This window comes from Desmodus rotundus, chromosome 3 (genome assembly GCF_022682495.2).
Source record: "Desmodus rotundus isolate HL8 chromosome 3, HLdesRot8A.1, whole genome shotgun sequence".
Classification (NCBI taxonomy): Eukaryota; Metazoa; Chordata; class Mammalia; order Chiroptera; family Phyllostomidae; genus Desmodus; species Desmodus rotundus.
This window is the reverse complement of record NC_071389.1, coordinates 172,654,778-172,661,622: the sequence shown is the minus strand read 5'-3', so window position 1 is coordinate 172,661,622 and position 6,845 is coordinate 172,654,778. Positions and strand designations below refer to the sequence as shown.

The 6,845-nt window shown below is 37.4% G+C and overlaps 1 pseudogene; it reads left to right on the top strand.

Moving 5' to 3' along the window:
* Nucleotides 1-6,420: 6,420 nt before the first annotated feature.
* Nucleotides 6,421-6,534, top strand: LOC112318733 (U2 spliceosomal RNA; annotated as a pseudogene).
* The last annotated feature ends 311 nt before the right edge of the window (nt 6,535-6,845 follow it).

Below are 6,845 nucleotides of genomic sequence, written 5' to 3'. Positions count from 1 at the left end.
ATTACCTCCTATAAATTTACTGAGCGCAGTTTATCATGCTCATTCACTCATTCAACTTTTGTATGTTTAGTGTCTATGACGAACCAACCACTACACTCAGTAACAGGGAAAAAATGATCAGCAAAAACAAAAATAGCCCTTAACCTCCAAAAATTACCTTTAGAGAGGAGACAGCAGAGAAGACAACCAAATCACACATAAGTATGAAACTGACATTAGGGAAACTTTCAGGAAAACATCAGGGAAAGCTTTCCCAGGAAAGTGACACTCGTATTGAAATTGGAAGGACGGCTAGGAGTCATCCAAGCACAAACAGGAGGGCAGTCGGACTAGTATGTGCAAATGTCTCACACTGACTTCCTAATGACGAATACTGGAGTTGCGGGAGTGTACATAAATTGGTCCTATTCCTAAGGCTAAAGTAAATATGCCCCAATTTCTAACTGGTCAGAGACAAATGTTTTCAGGATTGAATTCAAGAGAAATCACGTTTTCTCATTAGATTATTTTATTTCTAAATTACCTTTGGCAGAAGAAAGAAGTTATAGGTCTACTGCAGTTAAATGGAAGTTCTCTTTCATCACCCGGGGCAAAGATCCAGGACTTTTGCACACACCAGCTACAGAGCTTGGTACACATGAGTTTTCTCTTTATTTTTATTTTCTGCATTATGTTTAGTACCCAGTTATAAATAAAGCATGATGGTTTGGAGAAGGAGGAATAAATAAGCATTTGACCAGAACAGAATCAAGAAACAAGACTTCAAAAATATTAGAAGAGGCTTAGGAGCTTTCGGGACATCTTTAAACATTCCAACATCTGAACCATAGGGGTGCCAGAAGGAGAAGAAGAAGAGCAAGAAATTGAAAACTTATTTGAACAAATAATGAAGGAGAAATTCCCTAATCTGGCAAAGGAAATAGACTCCCAGGAAGTCCAGGAAGCTCAGAGAGTCTCAAAGAAATTGGAGGGAACACACCAAGGAGGAACACACCGAGGCACATCATAATTACATTACCCAAGATTAAAGATAAGGAGAGAATCTTAAAAGCAGCAACAGAAAAGGAGACAGTTACCTACAAAGGAGTTCCCATAAGACTGTCAGCTGATGTCTCAAAAGAAACCTTGCAGGCAAGAAGGGGCTGGCAAGAAGTATTCCAACTCATGAAAGGCAAGGACCTACATCGAAGATTACTCTATCCAGAAAAGCTATCCTTTAGAATGGAAGGGCAGATAAAATACTTCTCAGATAAGGTCAAGTTAAAGGAGCCCATCATCACCAAGCTTTTATTATATGAAATGTTAAAGGCACTTATCTAAGAAAAAGAAGAAGATCAAAAATATGAACAGTAAAATGACAACAAACACAACTATCAACAACTGAACCTAAAAAAAACAAAAACAAAAACAAATATGAACTAAGCAAACAACTAGAACAGGAACAGATTCACAGAAATAGAGATCACATGGTTATCAGTGGGGAGGGAAAGGGGAGATAATGGGGGAAAAGGTACAGGGAATAAGAAGCATAAATGGTAGACACAAAATAGATAGGGGGAGGTTAAGAATAGTATGGGAAAAGAAGAAGCCAAAGAACTTAAATGTATGACCCATGGACATGAACTAAGGTGGAGGAAATGTGTGTGGAGGTGGTGCAGGGTGGAGGGGAATAAAAGGGAGAAAAAAAGTGGGACAACCATAATAGCATAATCAATAAAATATATTTTAAAAATAGAAATATAAATATAAATGGATTTCTTCCTAGAATATGAATGATAGTACTATTGTGAAAAATTATTCTGAGCCATTTCAAACTGCTTAAGAAATTATTGGCTTTCATTTTACATAGACATGATATCTAAATGATAATTTTTACTCTAGCATTGTCAATGACTATCTTAAATATCTATAATATTATAGCTAAAGACAACCATATACATATGGTTTATCTTGAGAAATATTCACAGCTAACTTCTTGAAAAATGCATTGACACATTGACACAGGTATTCCTTTGAATTCTAAATACTAGATAAATACAGATGAAGAAAAAGTTTGTTTTAGTAGGTAATAAAAATGAATAAGCTCTCAACACTATAAAACAAAAATTTCTAGCATGCCTATCTATGTATGTTTATGTGTTTGTGTGTGTGTGCACACATGTAGACTGTGTATGTGTCTTTATATGCACATGTCATGTGTGTAAGTGTGTATGCCATATGCATGTGTGTATATATAAGGAGAGAGAGAATGAAAGAGAGCCTTATCATGCCCCAGATAGGAATATAATTTAGGGTAAGTTAAGTCACCCAGTATCTTCCTTCAATTAGTCAATAGTTAACTCCTCATGTACCTGTGTTCATTGACCACTAATTAAAATTAATCATATCAGAAAATAAAACTCAGTAAACAGTAAGGCTCTAACTAGCTAAATTAGATGGAATATGTATGCTTTTCAAAGGGGAGGGCTGGGTGATAGATGGTGAAGGGATTAAAGAAAGAACATTATGCACGACTCATGGCGGCAGTGATATGGGGACTGACTGAGGGAGGGGAGGGAGTGGGGGTGGGTGGAGGGGGGCAAAGAGATAAAAAGCAAGGACAACTATAATAGCATAAATAATAAAAAAGGAGAAAATAACCTTTAACATTTTATAGTTGTATTTGATTCATTCATTAACAAATTTCTTTAAACTCCTATTGCACTCAGCACTCTTAGTTTGAAATCTAAGCTTCAGTTTAGATCTCACACTGAACCCAAAACACAAAGTTTTACTGGTTCTGATGCTTCCCCTTTTCTAAATACACCACACACCCCTTCTAATACACAACACCACCATGATTGGCCTTGTATAATGATATATCTGAGAATTTCATAAACACAGCCTAGCCACTATCCTAGGGATTTAAAATGCAGCAGAAATAGGCTAATAATACTTATTTATATTTACATGTTATTTTACAATTCAAAAAGTACTTCATGCACTTATCTCATTTGATGTACTACTGTAGTTACCCACATAGAAATATAATTATAAAGTGACAAAATGCTTATGAAAATATACAAAATGAGAATTTCTAAGTAAGACACACATGAACAGCAGGCATACATACATCCAACGTAATTCAAAACCGAGGAAAGATGGAGAGAAGCCTCAGGAGCATATGGTTCTACAAAATGATCCATACTGACAGGCTCTGAAAAAGAGATGATATTTCAGGATGTATTCAACAGAAAGAAAGGGTCCACTGAAAACGTTAAGATAAAGAAAGTACAAAAGACCTTCCAAGGACAAAGTGCTATTTTGGATAAAGCACAGAATTTTATAATATAAATTTATGCTAAGGTTTACAACCATGTGACTTTTATCATTCCATATTACCTAAAAAATTGCTGTTGGGATCAATACCAGATTCTATAAATGGATGAGATATAATTCATTCAATGTTTCCATCTCACTTCTTTTATTTCAGGTTCTAAATCTTTTAAGTACAGTTAAAAGAAGTTGACCGCAAAGCCATCCAAACACACCTAAAACTAACCTTATTTTCCAACATATGATGTAAGATCTATGAATCACAGTAACTAGAATAAGTGACCCAGCATCATTCTGATTATGAGAACAAGCCATCTGTTCATTGTCCTCGAAAGCTAAACACGGTTCTAGCTTAACATTTTTACAACAGTGAATATTCACTTTTGCAAGCATTGCATGTATTGTTTCATCACTCTAAAGATTCTATTTTGACACCCAAATGCTGCATATTTTCTTCTTTGGCATCACATGAGCATTCGTTCCTTTTCATAATATGGGAAATTTATTCAGTGCCAATTAGAAGGAAAAGATAGCGAGATGGCAATGGCGGTGTTACATCAGAAATCATACACACGATAGTTTCTTCCCGCTGTCAACCAGTAACAGAGAAACTGCTTTAATAAATTTATTTCTCAAATTTCAAATAATTATTAAGTTAAACCATATGAAATGGCCGATATTCAATTGTTTGACTTTGAAGAGGGGCAGTTTCCTATGGGTCCACATAATGTAATGAGCCAGTGATTCCTCATACTTACACCTTCATAAAAGTGAGCCAGATATCTGTACCTCCATGTTCATTGCAGCATTACTCACAATAGCTAAGACAAGAAAAAAACCCAATGGTCCATTGAGGGATGAATGGATAGAAAAAATGTGGTGTATATATATACATATGTGTTATATATAGAACTACACATGATTCAGCCATTAAAAAGAGGGAAATTCTGCCGTTTGTGACTACATGGATGAACCTTGAGGATGTGATGCTAAGTGAAATAACTAAGAAAAGAAAGACACATACTGTACGATCTCACTTATATGTGAAATCTAAAAAAGCCAAACTCACGAAAACAGAAGAATGGTGGGTGCCAGGAACTGGAGCGTGGGGAGATGAGGAGATGCTGGCCAAGGGAAGCAAATTTCCAGTTATAAGAGATGTAAGTTCTGGTAACCTGTTGTACAGCAGGTAACCATAGTTAACCATACTTATTGTATACTTGAAATTTGACAAGAGGATAGATTTTAAATATTCTTACCATAATAACAAAAAAATGATAATTATTTGAGGGGAAGGATGTGTTAACTAATCTCATCGTGGTAATTGTTTTGTTATACACACACACTAGTATATGTATCATATTATCTCACTGCACACCTTAAACTTACACAATGTTTTATGTCAGCTGTATCCCAACAAAGCCATCCCCACGTCCTCACACGGTGGTGGGGATCAGTCACAGGATCTAGACTGGTCTGTCACACAAGCGCAGCCTCAGAGCCAGGGGCTGACTGCCAGCGTGAATCTCGGACACTGGCGGGGTAGGGAGCAGGAAGGGACTCAGGCAGCTGTCACCTGCAAACACAAAACCTTAGGGACAAAAGCCAGGTGATATCTGCAGAGGCCCTTCAGTGGGCGCTGGCCATTAGTTTCCTCAGCGGAGAAAGCTATTGAAGTCCTCTGCAACAAAGAGCAGGTCGCTGGGAGCTACAATAACGCCACTGCATGGCCAATACTGGTAGCCCCTACCTACCCTTCTGCTTCGTTCTCAGCCGTCCCTCTGCGGCTCAGCTTTACTGGTCTGTGGCCGGGGTGAGACTGAAGCAGGTCTTTCATGGAGTGCTCCAAAAGCCTAGGGAAGCTGGTTGCTCACTCTGCCCTCTTTCTCCAGGCAAGGGCGACTTTTTCTAGTGAGGGCGTTCCCCCTTGGAGCTGAGCAGTGTCCATGCAGGGGGATGGGGTGATGCAACCCCATGAGGCTGTTCTCCTTTCTCTTATGTGGTTCTTCTCAGTGTTGTTGTTGCTGTTGTTGTTCTCCTGTGTTACTGAGGTTTTGTAAGTGGGCGCTCTGAGCTCTCCCAGAGCTGTTTTTGTTGGTGGGTAGCTGTCTAACTGTTGATCCGTGTGGCAGGGTCTGCTACTCCTCCATTTTGCTGATGTCGCACCCTGATACTCCTCTCCCAAGGCAAATACAATCATATAGATTTTAGATTTAATATATTCTTCATTGAAATAAATTCACTTTTAAGTCGATTTATTTTAATTGAATTAAAATAAATTCAATTTTATGTCAGAATTTAAGTCAGTTTAAATTCTTTAAGTCAGTAGAATTTTATGATTGTTGTCAGCATCCTTGAATTGATCCTCAAATTCCTCACCTAGGGAAAATTAGGAGCTTTAAACTCCTAATGCTCCCATGAGAATTTGTGAATTATAAAAATTAACATGCCTAACAGGATGAGCTCTGCATCTATGGTATTTAGAAGAGGCATAAGTGAGAACCTTTGCACAAAAACAGCTACAATCAGGAGTTCTTAATTATCTGTGGATTTGAGTTTCATTTTAACTAGGTAGCTGTGAATAAAAATATTGAATGGGACTTGAACCTTTCTTGAAAGGAAATATTCCAGAAAACAACATGGAATACATACAGTTTGGTTGAAGACTGAAGAGGCCCCTTTTAAACAGGAAAATGTACATCAGTAGGATGCAGTAGGCATCAGGTATCTAGACTTCATCAAGGCTAATAGGCTTGACAAAATACTTTAATACCCTTGTAAAAGAGAGAGAGAGAAACATATCAAATGCTAATACAATTGGATGGATTTGAAATGAATTGAAAAGCCATTTCTTGAGGATACCGATTAATGAAATGATGTCACAGTCTTTGGACTTTGCCTTCAGCCTGTCTTGTTCAACAATTTTATCAATGACTTGAATGAAGAGGGAATATCTATGTGTATTACATTTGTAGATGATACAAATATTTGAAGGATAAGGATTATGTTGGGTGACAGTATGCTAGTATCGGGAGCCAAAAAAATCTTAACAGGCTTGAGAGATGGGCCAAACCTGACAAGATGAAATTTAATAAGGATAAATGTATTGCTTCTCGGCCTTTTGGCTAAGATCAAGTGTAGTACCTGTTCTTATCAGTTTAATAAGGATAAGTGTAAGGTCAGTACAACAACAAGAAAAAGAAAAGAAAAGAACCCTGCTGAGGGAGCTGTGGCTGAAGGGCTGTAGGTGAATTTGGTTGAGTTCCCAGCAAGCTCACTATTAGTCAAGAGTGTGAATTGGGATCAGGGGCTTACTCTTCAGAATCCAAAGATGGGAGGCGAAAGTCCTGGATCTGACCCTTATTAGGGATTAAGCTTGACAAATTACTTAATCTCTCCAAACCTTAATTTCTCTGGATGTATAATGAGAGAAATAATAGTAAAGTCTTCAATGGGACATCTACTTATGTTACTTTTTTATGGAAATGCTGCTCCTTAATTCTTGAATTTTTAATGATTACTGAGATTTT